The sequence below is a fragment of the Coenobita brevimanus genome, chromosome 22, assembly GCF_032717465.1.
Source record: "Coenobita brevimanus isolate Jiangsu-jjx chromosome 22, ASM3271746v2, whole genome shotgun sequence".
Classification (NCBI taxonomy): Eukaryota; Metazoa; Arthropoda; class Malacostraca; order Decapoda; family Coenobitidae; genus Coenobita; species Coenobita brevimanus.
Genome location: NC_136975.1, coordinates 16395604 through 16406153, shown reverse-complemented (window position 1 = coordinate 16406153; position 10550 = coordinate 16395604). Strand labels below are relative to the sequence as shown.

Below are 10550 nucleotides of genomic sequence, written 5' to 3'. Positions count from 1 at the left end.
TAAATACTGAATTTACACGTAACTCAATAGTTTCATCCAAGGGAACATTTGTAAACAATGAGGTGACATCAAAACTACACATGTAGCAGGAGGTTGGTAGTCCGAATCCAGAGAGAAAGTTAAAGAGCTCATATGAATTTTTAACCGTATATTCATTGGTTGTTAAACCCGAAAGGATGGGAACTAAAAATTTGGCTAATATAAAGGAGGCAGTTTTAAATGCAGCCATGATTGGTCTAAGAGGTATTGATTGTTTGTGAACTTTAGGTAATCCATACAGAATAGCTGGTGATGAGCCACTAGGTTTTAAAGACTGTGAATATTCCTTTAAAACAGTTCCTTTTAAAACCATAGATTTTAATAACCTGTTTACTTTATCCTCTATTTTCATGTTCAGTTTTATTAAATCGGCATGAATGACTTTAATGAATTTAGTGGAGTCCTTCAAAATATCGTGCATTTTCGTTATGTAATCAACCTTATTGAGCAGCACAACCCCTCTTCCTTTATCTGGACGACAGACAACCAACCCCTCATTCTTACCCAAGTCTTTCAAAATGTTAAAATCTTTCTTTGTGAAAATAGGTGAATGTACTTTAGAACTTTTAAACCCATAGTATTCTTTACACGCTATATTGCGAACACATTGAATAACTGAATTGAAGCTATGCCCTTCAGTGAGCTTACATCCTTTAAGTGTTTGTATCATACTCTCAAAAGCAGTGAAATACTTATAAAAGTTAGGCCAAAACACTGGTAGGTAAAATTCTAAACCGAAAGATAACAAAAAAGACTCACGACTGGGTAATTCTACATTGGAGTAATTGAATATAACTTTTTGAGGATTACATGATTTTAGCTCAGATTTAGCCCCAAGCCGAAATAACTTCTTTCCATGAACCTTGACAATATTTGTATGTACTCTATTTACTTTTCTTTTAACAAAATACTGCATTTAAAACTGCCTCCTTTAAATTAGCCAAATTTTTAGTTCCCATCCTTTCGGGTTTAACAACCAATGAATATACGGTTAAAAATTCATATGAGCTCTTTAACTTTCTCTCTGGATTCGGACTACCAACCTCCTGCTACATGTGTAGTTTTGATGTCACCTCATTGTTTACAAATGTTCCCTTGGATGAAACTATTGAGTTACGTGTAAATTCAGTATTTAATGATAGGGATAAAGTCATGGGTATGAGTAAAAAATTCTTTAAAAACCTGATTTCTGTTTGTGTTAAGGACTGCCATTTTATATTTAATAACGAGGTATATAAACAGGTAGACGGTGTAGCTATGGGCTCGCCTCTGGGTCCGACTATGGCTAATGTTTTTCTCTGTTTATGGGAGAAAAAATGGCTGGATAATTGTCCTGTATACTTTAAACCCATCCTTTATCGTAGATATGTGGATGACACTCTACTTATATTTCAAGATGAAAGCCATGCTCCACTTTTTTTAAACTATCTAAATAAACAACATAAGAACATAAAATTTACCATGGAATGTGAAGTTAACGGTAAACTCCCTTTTCTTAATTTATTAATTCAGAGGTTAAATGGCACTCTGGTTATGTCTGTATATCGTAAGCCTACTTTCTCGGGTTTGGGTACTAGCTTTTTTAGTTACTGTCCATTTATTTTTATGTTGAATGCAATTAGAACACTTTTGTATAGAGCTTATAACCTAACTTCCACCTACAACCTATTCCATCAGGAGATTTCATTTTTGAGGATTTTTTTTGCTAACAATGGTTTCAGTACTGCTCTTTTTGATAATTGTGTTAGAAAATTCTTAGCCAAAATTTACAGTCCAAAGCAACCCGTATGTACAGTGAGTAAGGAGGAAATGTATCTTTCTCTACCTTTTCTTGGTACTGTATCAGAAAAGATAAAGAGGGCACTGAAATATAACTTTTCTATTTTCTATCCTCAAATAAAGTTCCGATTTGTTCATAAGAATGATCTTAAGATTCAATCATTTTTTAATTACAAAGACCGACTACCGACTGCCCTCCGCTCGTCAGTCGTTTATGAATACAAGTGCCCTAGTTGCCATACAGGGTATATTGGAAGCACAATACGAGCTTTCAAGCTAAGGGTTGACGAGCATAGAGGTCAGTCGAGCAGGTCAGGTCTCCCTGTGAGCGACCCTCCTCACTCAGCGGTAAGGGAACATTCATATATTTGTAATACTTCTGTTGATCCCAAGAATTTCTGTATAATAGACACATGTACCAGTATGAATCTAAGAATACTAGAATCCATTCATATTTATAAACGAAAACCCGCCCTAAACAATTGTCTGTCTGCTGTCCCTCTGAATATATTGTGCAGTTAAGTCCCCCCTATATATTTAACACTACGTTTTCTCTTTTACGTAGGTACGATGAGCCCATGCTCATATAGTTCTTTTAGGATTTTAAATACCTTACAGGTCTTTTTTTCATCTTTTTAGATCCACTGAAGATGACATAGATGAATATGTCGAAACGTCTGGACATAATATATATGCTGTTCGTTGCAACACTGGTATTGCTTTTCCTGTATAAGTTGCGGTTCCCTCAGAACAAGCCTGTCTCAATAACATACTAATTTATATTGCATTTAATGTACAGGTCTTTTTCTTTTTCTTTTTTTTGGTGCCAATTTGGGCACCAGTAAAAACTGCACATTACAAAAGTACAACAGATAAGGATAGCTTGTTGTTGGAGAGAAGCATATTTTCTTAACTAACAGCTAATTATCTGGGGGATCAAGCTCTGCTTAGATTACATATTGGTTGCATACACTGAGGCAAAATCGACAGGGATAACACACTCGACTACCCATCATGTCAGTTTCACGATGGTATTAATATTGACAGTGTACTGTTAACTGATGTATTGTTATACAAAAATGATATAAATATTCAGCAGATGTTACAACATACCTTCAAATTATGCTCAGAAGGTTGTCCTCTCGAAATATGCAATCCATTCATGTGCAGCAGTTGTTGTAATGATCGTACATTTTCACGGGTACCAAAAACATTTTCTAATACAATAATACTTCCTTTCCGATGGTTATTTGTTGATTTTGTGATTAATCATTATTTTTCCTAATCAATGGGATTGCAACAATTTCGTCTTGTCTACATAACAGATAAAAATAACACTACTTTTTTACATCGGGAAGTCACCTTCGGGAGGGGGGGGGGGGGTCTCCCGACGATACGCACACGAAGGTTCCAACAATTCATCGGGAAAACGATGACTAGTAATTCAACCACACCATAACCTTCCCTCCCGAAGGTGATCGGATCTGACTTGTATGGCCGTTAAGTGTTGCACACACCAAGGGGAGGGGATCCAGGCCCGTATCCAGGTGCTGGAGGGTGTACCCCCACCTCCCTCTCGCCACGTCCCTCTACCTCACTACCTTGTTGCTACCCTACCCTACCTCCCACTGCTCTTACCACCACCACTCCCACACCCTCCTCATGCATCCCCCCCCCTCCCATGTGGATCCCCCCATGACTGGGGGAGGGTATTTCCCCCCTATTCTCCCTCCATGTCCCTGTACTCCACTGGGGCCCTTCCTTTGTGTCTTGTGGTGGTCTCCTCCCATCCCTCCATCCCCATACTCCCCCTTCTGGCCTTACCACCTCCCACCACCACCCCCAATCCCCCACCCCAACCCCCTACCTTCCCCAATCCCCCACCCCAACCCCCTACCTTCACCCTCACCCCTTAACACGCAGTATCTTTACCACCCCAGGCTCGAATACTGCGTATTTTTTAAGCTTTATGGCGCGTGTTCTTGAATCATTATCTGTAATTTATTCATGTCTTTGCATACAGATATGCACACCACCATTATTTTAGTTGTCTTTCTTCACAACCTACTCGAAAAAGACATTTTATTTTATGCCGATGCATGCAAACATGTTGGAGCCTTCAAAAACGAAAAGAAACGAAGCGAAAACTAGCTAGACTTGACAGCTCGAAGGGGAGGGGAGGAGGGAAGGGAAAGGGGGGAGGGGAGATCAGGCGAGGGGAGGGAAGGGAAGGGAGGAAAAAGGAGGGGTGGGAAGGGAAGGGGAGGGGAGGATAATTTATACCATTTATCATATTTTTATTAGGGGGTTCATGACCATTTTCCCTTGCTAGATTTGACAGCTCGGCAGGGAGGGGAGGGGGGAGGGAAAGTTAGGCGAGGGGAGGAGAGGGAAGGGAAGGGGAGGGAGGGGACTGGAGGTATGGGGAGGGGAGTGGAGGGGAGGATAATTTTTAGTATTTATATTTATTGAGGGGGGGGTTTGTCACCATTTTTTTTTTTCTAATCACATTACAATGGTTTATAACATCAATACACACCAAAAAAAATTGACTTTGGTGATTTTTGTACGCATTTTTGTGAAGAAAACAGGTGCGAGTGGCGTATATTCTTTCTCGCTGGGGCCATGACAGGTAACTATTATCAACTTTGACGGGCCATAGATCGGTAACTGTTGTGTCTAGCAGGGTGGGGTTTGCGTTTTCAGGTGTGTAAATTAAAGCTCTATAAATCGGGCATAAAACTTTTAACCTTTGAGAAAGTCGAAAAATAGGCCTGTTTTTGCGTCCTGGGGGGCAGTCGAGGCTGGAGAATTGCGTACCCTAGGGGTTAAAAGAACATTGTTAGCTACCTTAGAAAACTCAAACTGGATAACAGGAGATGGAAAGATGTCACTAGATCTTGTCGTAGACATCCTTGGTTATGTAGCTGCCTTGTTTAAATAACCTGATAGGACTCAAAATCGCCATGACGATCGCGTACACCCCAGGAATTTGCTTATTAGACTTAATGAAGGAGGTAGAGATGAAGTGTGGCAAAGCGGGGGTGATTGAAACACAATCACATTCTGGTAGAATGAGAGTGCCTGAGAAAGTATCAGCTGTGAAAACAGCTACAACTACCCCAAACAGAGAACATAATCGATCGCGACCCGAAAGCAGACAGAGCAAACAACCAGACACATTGAGGCAATGATCTCAAACACCAGGACGCAGAAGTCTTATAAGTTTCTGTGCAGTCTGAACAGATCTCGCGCCACAGACACCACTTAATATGGTAAGTCATCTCGCAGATCACAGTCAGGAGATAGATCCATTCTATGTTATTATTGTGCAAAACCAGGACACACAAAAAATGAATGCTTCATCAAAACAAAAGAAGACAAACAAAAGACACAAGGATTTGATCCATAATGTCGCCATCATCGGTGCCAAGGGCATTGGACCATTAACTGCCAGACAGTAAAGAATTTAGTTTCCATTATCAAATCGGGGGAATGCCAAGTCACGACAAAAAACGAACAAATGTAAAGAAAAGCAAGTCTAAAATTCACATAGGAGGCATATTGGGAAGTGAGTGTATCTTGATACCAGCTGTATGTGAGGATCAAAACGTTTCCTTATTTTTAAACACAGGTTTCCCAGTGAACTTAATAACACAAGAAGAAATATAAAGAATTTTTAGAAATAAGGAGAAAGTAAATTTTCTGGAAGAATCTGATTTAGACTTATATACGGTAGATGGCAAACAAATTGCAGTAAAAGGTATGATACGGTTAAACATCAGTTTCACAGAGACTACAGGACCAATCTCTGCATTTTTTTATATCGTTGAAAACTTAGCAGTTAAAGCTCATATGTTACTGGGCTTAAGATTCATGAGAACAGAGAAAATAACTTTACTCCCACAAACGAATGAAATAGACTGATAATGAATTCATAGAAGAAATACCATCAGAGTCCTCACTGCTTAGTAAAACAGAACCAAAAAGAAATGATAATATTAAAAGCTTAAACAAACATACACAAACAGATGAGTGTATAGATACACTCACATCACCCCCTCCAGCCTCCAGGACTTGAAACCCAGGTAATGGTACTGTCTCATCAGTTTTTCCCGCCCATCTCACCAATGATTTAGTTATACCACCTAACTCCTACATGAAAGTTACCATAAAGAGCAAATTACAGGATAGTACTGTTCTTGTCTTAGAGGAATTATGTAAAGTAAAAGGATTGTCAGTAGAAAATGCCTTATGTCAGATGAACGACGATGGGCAAACTCAGATATTCCTAATTAATCTTATGAATGGGGAAGTAGTGTTGAAAAAGGGGACTTGTATAGTTAATACTGAAAAATGTCCCACCCCCGTGAAGGTAATAGTTTTAGCTGGAGTGACAAGTGAGATAAAATCTACGGATAGAGAATGCTTAAGATTAACGTGCACCCAGATACACCACCAATTTTCGTACATGCCTATCGAGTCCCACAATCTCAACGTAAACTCGCAAACCAGTATGTCGATGAAATGTTAAAACTTGGAATTATTGAGCCATCAGTCTCCCCGTGGAATGCCCCATTATTCTTCGTGCTCAAACGAAATGAAGAAATGTGTGCGGTAGTAGATTACCTTAAACTAAACAATCACACAATTCCAGACCGATTTCCCATGCCATTGCTAAGTGACATCCTACAGAATATTGGACCAGAAAATAATGTATTTTCCACTATAGATTTGCTCAATGGATACTATCAAATTCCAGTACATCAGGAGTCTCGTAAATACACTGCCTTTTCCACAAATACAGGACGTTATCAGTATGGGAGAATGTCAATGGGACTGAAGACAGCCGCGGGCACATTCCAGCATCTTATGAATTACGTATTGTCCGGAATTTTAGGACAAGGAATATTTGTTTATCTTGATGATGATATCATTGAAACAAAAGATATCACAGAACATCTCCAGAAATTAGACCTACTCTTACAAAAGCTTGGTGATGCTGATTTAAAATTTAGGCTAATTGCAAATTTTGCTTTAACCTCTAATGTGCGGCCAATGGACAGCCGACACCCCCAGGGTGGCGGGGTTCGATCGCGGTCTGAGTATTTGTAGGAAAATATTTGCCAAAAATCAGAGATTAATCCTAGAACATTATACAGTAATTTTTATGGCAGATAGTACTTACATTCAGCTTTCTCCAGAGACAGGTGTTGAGCCTTCTTGGACTACCCAAGGACTTGTGGAGACTTGCAAAGTTGGGTAACAAAATCTTCACTTTCACACCTCCAGCAACCCAGTTTCCCCTCTACCACAGCCTCATTCTGTCACAGTAAACTTTATACTACAATGTACAAATAGTTTGGGATTCGTATTTGTACAATAAGCACTGGAAATAAGGCTGAAATCAACGAAGCATACGGCCGACATGCAGCGCGGCGGCGGTCTTCCCGTCACTCAACAAACATTTCCATTTTCACAGCTAAAAACACGTATACTACATTATTTTCAATCATATTACTCCCCAAAAGATCACTGCAGCGCGCTTTTTATTCTCCCTTACGCCCATCACTTTGTTCTCGTTCCTGTCGGCCGCTCGCACTGACTCGGAAGAGCTAGAACGCCCCATAATGTCACTTTGGAAGCCTGCGGTAAACTGACGCTAAACAGGGGCAAACCGTGCGAAAAAAAGCTAGTGTGACAACTGGGGAAACAAGCGTTTCCTATTAGCATAAACTGCTTGTGAGAGGAGAGCGCAGATTTACAGTTCTGAGCAGTCAGAGCGCTGCCATGTATCACAGCCAGGCTGGCCGGGCCGTGGGGGGGGGGAGGGGGGAAAAACGCGATACTTGGCAACAATGGAGGTCAATAGTACAAAGGTAAAGTATGCTAATAGTAGCTAAAGGGTGGTGGTACTGATAGATAATACCAGCTGGAATATCCTTGCCCGCGTTTATTCAAAATTAACTCGAATCGCAAACGCGACGATCCGCCATTATGTCCTTTTTGGCGAGCATCGCAAACGCGACGACCCGCATTTTAGGGGGGAAACAAAATTCTTAGGCCACAAATTAAATGCTGAAGGTATTCACACCTCCGATGACAAAATACAGGCAGTGTGAGACTTCCCTGAACCCACTACAATTGACGATGTTAGACAATATTTTGGTCTAGCAGGGTACTAAAGGTCATTCATACAACAGTTCTCTCAAATAGCTTTTCCTCTATTTCAACTAAAAAAATGATGCTCTATTCCAATGGGGAGAAGAACAAAATCAAGAATTTAACAAATTAAAAAATAAACTTACAAATGCACATATTTGGCATATCCGGATTTCACAAAACCATTTATTATTTGTACAGATCCATCAGTTAAAGGATTAGGGGCTGTATTGATGCAAGATGATAAAAGAGGACAGAATCAACCAACTGCATTTGCCAGCAGACAAATAAAAAGTGCAGAGAAAAATTTTTGCACTACAGACTTATAGGCACTTGCAGTGGTTTTTGCATTACAAAAATTTCGAGATTTGGTATATGGTTACGAAATACACTTATTCACCGACCATAAATCGCTAGTGGGTATGTTTAAACTCTGGGAGGAGAGCAAGATGGAAATGTACAGTCGAAAACTACAGTGTACACATGCATTACATTCATTCATTCATTCATTGCCAGACGCCATGTATCCCAAACGGGGTGGCCAACGGCTTAGAGTTAATTGTTTTACAGGGAGGGGCACTAATCCTCCACCAACCCCACTTGACACATAGGGATGCCAACAGCATCTGGTGTTCCCAGGCGGTCACCCATCCAAGTACTAACCAGACCCAACGTTGCTTAACTTCGCTGATCGGACGGGAAGCGGTGTACTCAACGTGGTATGGCTGTTGGCATTACATACAAGGCAAAATGAATCTAGTAGTTGATGCATTATCCAGGAACCCGAAAACAATTCAGGTCGCGGCATTGGATCTCAAACAAAACATCCCAAACCACGATGAAATCGTGAAAGCACAAAGACTTGATCCAACATGGTCTGAAGTTATTTACAAGTTAGAAAGTGGAGATGACATACAATTACCCAAACTACATGTACCATTAGAACAATTCACAATAATCAATAATGACTTATACAGGATCAACCCAGGACAACCAAAATGCCGAAGAAATAATAAACAATTGGTAGTACCTAATGACATGATATCCCAGGCATTACGAACGATACACAATAGCCAACATGCAGGACATCCTGGGAAAGATACAACATTCAAACAAGCCCAGTTGTTATATTACTGGCAATCCTTGCGAAAAGATATAAAAAATCATATAGACAGATGCAAATCATGTGTAAAACACAAAGGATACCCAGTCACACCTGCACCTATTGGTAATTACCCTGTACCACATCAACCATGGGACGTTGTCGCAGTTGATTTACTCAAGATGCCATTATCATGCAATAATAACCAATACCTATTCGTAGCAACGGATCATTTCTCCCGTTATGTAATTTTAGCTCCAATTAAGGATAAAACAGCAGAGACAGTAGCAAAGGCAATAACAGATAATGTAATATGTCGCTTTACTACCCCAAAGGTACTAATAAGCGATAATGGAGATGATTTTAATTCTGATATCTTACAAGTAATATGTAAACAATACAATATCAAAAAGGTTAACGTTTTAGCCTATCACCCAGCATTCAATGGGTTAGCAGAGAGACAAAACAAAAAAGTATTAGATGTTCTACGACATATTCTCGCCTATCAGCTTAGGAGATTTTGTCTATGGTATCATTCATACGAGAAACAATAAATTATCCCCGAAATTTGAGGGCCCATACGGAGAAATTAACATAAAAGCAAACAATGTTTTAATTAGGCCACTGTCAAGTGGTGAAGAGAAACAAGTACATATCATTTAAAACGAGTTTCAAGGGAACTATCCAATAATTATACAGCCTCGGATACCACCGAGCAACCGAACATAACTTATGAATACAATCAAGAAAACAACAATAATTACAAAAATAAATTAAGGTCATATACCAAACAATCAAACATAGGTGCAACTGTTCCAAAAAAATATACATTACATCATTTACACGCTTTAACCCAAGATGTCCCGTCGACGTATGGGTACGTTGCAACATTTTGCATTTGTCAGTCCCATCGACATACTGGTAAGTTTTGCAATTCCAAGGTCCCTAATTTGCACAATTTTCAATTTTCTCGAGTGATTTTTCGCACGTATACACGGGACACCTTCCTCTATTTCTCTACAAGATGCCAAGCAGGGACACTGCCTTACACTGCATAACCTCCCCCCCCCCTGCACGCCATTGTCTCAGCAATTCATCTGTTACCAGTGACCTGGCCAATAAAGACATTCAGGGCCAGAGTGATTCCCCAATCGATGACAATGTGGAGGACAAAGTTTACATAGCATTAGAGGAAGAAACAGTCAGAAATGATGATCAGGTAATGTGGCAAAAGAAGGTCAGGAATGGTGATGAGTTAGTGACTGAAACAATGCTATAATGCCTATATTACTGTTTGAAAACCAATTTACTCTCATACTACATATAAATTCGTACCAAATAAATAAATAAATACCGTTTAGAAGTGGTGTGGAATAGTTATCCTCTCACAGAACTCGTTTTTTTGAAGCCAGCCTGATAGAAAACCCTGCAAGGTAAGAAGGTACTCCTACATGTATCGAGTATTTTA

At 39.8% G+C, this 10550-nt stretch overlaps 1 non-coding gene across 1 annotated transcript; it reads right to left on the bottom strand.

Annotated features, from left to right (window-relative positions):
• Positions 1-8594: 8594 nt before the first annotated feature.
• LOC145392596 (5S ribosomal RNA) lies at positions 8595-8713 on the bottom strand. The gene has a single exon (XR_013896027.1). It is a non-coding gene; the product is annotated as a 5S ribosomal RNA (ribosomal RNA).
• Positions 8714-10550: the final 1837 nt, after the last annotated feature.